Source organism: Bubalus bubalis, chromosome 20 (assembly GCF_019923935.1).
Source record: "Bubalus bubalis isolate 160015118507 breed Murrah chromosome 20, NDDB_SH_1, whole genome shotgun sequence".
In the NCBI taxonomy this organism is placed as follows: Eukaryota; Metazoa; Chordata; class Mammalia; order Artiodactyla; family Bovidae; genus Bubalus; species Bubalus bubalis.
Window position 1 is genome coordinate 46,303,016 of NC_059176.1, and position 3,916 is coordinate 46,306,931.

Sequence of the window (3,916 nt, forward strand, 5' to 3'; positions counted from 1 at the left end):
CTGTGCTATACAGTGGATTCTCATTAGTTATCTATCTGATTGACTTTTTTTTTTTTCAGTGCTTGTTTTAGTGGGATGTTGGTAACATGAATCATTGAGCACCCAGTATGGACTGGAAATTATGATCGGCTTTATACATGCGATTTAACAGTTAATTCTGAGAATTACTCTGATAGAAAAGGACCATGATCATCTCCACTTTACAAGTAGGAAAACTGAGGGTATAGAGAGAATAAATAAATTGCCCAATGTCATCCAGCTACTCAGTTTCAGAGCTGGGATTCAAACCCAGGTGGTCGAGCTCCAAGAGCCGGTCCTCTTAGCCTCTGAACAACATAGTCCATGGAGAATGAAACTTGGGGGAATCAGAGTTGGGGTGGTGTCCTTCAGCTGTAATATTTCCAGGTAATGAAAACCAGATTAAGGGCTTCCTGGGTAGCTCAGCTGGTAAAGAATCCGGCTGCAATGCAGGAGACCCCAGTTCAATTCCTGGGTCAGGAAGTTCCCCTGGAGAAGGGCATGGCAGCCCACTCTAATAGTCTTGCCTGGCGAATCCCCATGGACAGAGGAGCCTGATAGACTGCAGTCCATAGGGTCACAAAGAGTCTTACACGACCGAGTGACTAAGCACAGCACAGCAATGAAAACCAGACTGAGATGAAACCAAGAGAATGGGGAAATGACATTGTAGGAGGATGTGGAATTGGGTTCATAAACTGTGAGCTTAGTCCAACCAACACCAGGAAATCTGTTTTCTTTTTACATTTTAATTTTTATTGTGGTAAGATATATGTAACCCAGAGTTTACCATCTTAACCATGTTTAAGTGTGCAGTTCAGTGGAATTAAGTGCATTCATATTGTTGCCCAACCATCACCACCATTCATCTCCAGAACTCTTTTCATGTGGCAAAACTGGGACTCTGTACCCATGAGACAGTAACTTGTCCTTCTCCCTTTGCCCCAGCTTTTGGCAACCAACATCTTACTTTCTGTCTCTATGAATTTTACTATTGTAGGTACCTCATATAATTGGAGGGCTTTCCAGGTGTCACTGGTGGTAAAGAACCTGTCTGCCAATGCAGGAGACATAAGAAATGGGGGTGCGATCCCTGGGTCGGGACGACCCACTAGAGGAGGGCATGGTAATCCTCTCCAATATTCTTGCCTGGAGAATCCCAGGGACAGAGGAACCTGATGGGCTACAGTCCATGGGGTCACAAAGACTCGGACACGACTGAAATGACTTAGTACGAGTATAAATGGAATCATACAATATCTGTCTCTTTGTGACTGACTTATTTCATTTAGTAAGATGTCCCTAAGTTTCACCCATGTCATAACAAGTGTGGGAATTTCCTTTCTCTTTAAGGTGGAAGATATTCCATTGCATGGAATAACCTTTTCCATGTTCACTTTCAACTTATTTGCGTCTATGGACCTAAAATGAATATTTTCTAGACAGCGTATAGTTGAATCATATTTTTTTAATCCATTCTGCCAATTTCTGATTTTCAATTTCTCTGAGAGTGTATTCCATTTATATTTAAAGTAATTACTGATAAGGAGAGAGTTCTGTCATTTTATAATTTGTTTCCTATATGTATAGCATTTTTGTCCTCTTTTTCTTGCATTTCTGTTTTCTTTTGTGCTTAGTTGATTTTTGTAGTAAATCATTCTAATTCTCTAGTTTCCTTTGTATATATTTTACAACTATTTCCTTGTGGTTATAATGGGGGTTACATGTAACATCCTAAAGTTATACAACTCTAATTTGAATTTATACCAGCTGAAGTTCAAGAAAATATAAAACTTCCTTCAGAGCTCTGTTTACATTTCTTTCAGTCATTTTTGTCATAAAGTCACATTTTTATATATTGTATTCCAAAAGGGTAAGCTAATAAGTGATTTCCATGGGGTCCCAAAGAGTCGGATACAACTGCCCAACAGAATTGACTGAATGACTGAATAAGTGATTTTAGAAATACATTAGTCTTTTAAATAATGTAGAAAATAAAAAGCAGAGTTACAATTCATTGTTACAACAATTCTACCTTTTAAGATTGTCCGTGTATTTACCTTTATAGAAATTTTCATTTTTTCATACGGCTTTGAGTTACTCTCTCGTGTCCTTTCATTTCAACCTGCAAGACTTCTTTTAGTACTTCTTACACAACAGATCTAGTGGTAACAAACTCCTTCATCTTTGGGAATTGTCTGATTTTTTGTTGAAAACTGGACACTTGAAGCTAACAATGTGGTAGGAAAGTCAGAATTCTTCCCTTTCTCTAGGGCTTGCTGTTTTTATTTTGCCTTAAAAAATTATTGTAGGTTCTCTTAATGTTGAGGTGTAAACTTAAAGGTCTTCTCAGTTCTCTTCTGAGCCTAAACCTTTCCCTGGGCATACCTAGTGACTGTAATTTCCACTGTATACAGCTGTTGCCTTTGAATGATCTAGTCTTTAATGCTTGGTTCCCTAAAGGAGAAAAAGAGAGAAATGGACTGGGGAGGGGAAAGCCAGCCCTTTAAATCCTCTGGAAGTTACTTGAGTAGGATGGAAAAGAGCTTACAACAACGATGGGGCTGAAACAATGGCTGCATGCTTCTGTTTGCCCCTCTGTGATCAGAATGGTCCATTGGTGATCAGAACATGGATACCTAATTTGGGGAGAACAGGGTTCTTATTGTCCACTCTGACTTCTGAAAACTTTATGCCAACTACTCTAGGAATAGGTGTACAGTGGCCTGCCATGGGACTGGAGCGGAGATGGTGGCTATTAAAGACTTACAAGCTGAAAGTGACAAGACATAAGTGTAATTTAGTGCTTCCTAGGTGGCTCAGCAGTAAACAATCCGCCTGCCAATGCAGAAGACCCAGTTTTGATCCCTGGGTTGGGAAGATCCCTTGGAGAAGGAAATGGTAACCCACTCCAGTATTCTTGTCTGGAAAATCCCATAGACAGAGGAACATGGTGGGCTATAGTCCATGGGGTCGCAAAGAGTTACGACTTGGTAACTAAACAACACCCCCAAGTATAACATACCTTGTAAGCCTTCTCCCATAGAAGTTGCAAGCTCTCAGAAAACTCCAGAATTTCAAAATAGTTACAGCAGACAAATTCTTCCAGTGCAATTGTTGCCTAGATGGAAAGACAGATTCTTTGTGCTTCCTACTCTACCATCTTCCCAGGATCCAGCAAATATGTCTGGATGCACATCAGCTCTTGAATACCCTGTGGAGGAAAGTGATGGAGCCACTAGCAGATGCCTGGGCTGTAATAAAGGCAGGTTTACATCTGAAGGTTTAGTTTTGTAAACTTATCCTGTTGACACAATGGATGTTTTGCTGTTGCTTTTATTTGAATTTTGCACAGATAATTGTTTGAGATGTAGAAATTCTGATTTGTTATGAAAGCAGAGATGGGACACATCATGATTAATTTCAGTGGATATTGTACAAGTCCTCTTCCCCCCACCAATGGATATATTTTTCCTAACAGAATATATTTCTGCATATTTCTCCTCCTTCTTTTACAGTTGTCCTGTTTAAAACCTAACTCTGAATTCTTAAAAAATTCAATGGGCCAATTCCTTCAAATTACTTATTTTTTTAAGGAAATTGCTGTTAGATGCCCAAATCTCTGTGCACAGAGGCATGATGTGGGTTCTATGGTGCCCAGGAAACTCCTGATAGCTCTGTATCTCGAGTTCAGTCAACTTGGCTCATGAGCAGCAGAAAGAAGGTTTTTGAGCCTCAAGGTAGCTTTAAAAGCTTCATATCTTAAAAAACCCAATTACTACTTTGAGTGAATGGTAGTGTTAAATATAGTTGCTCCCCAATAAAAGGTATAAAAGCATCCCTTAATTGGAATTGAAAGCAGACTCCAAAAAATTCATCTTGATTAGAGCTGGGGATG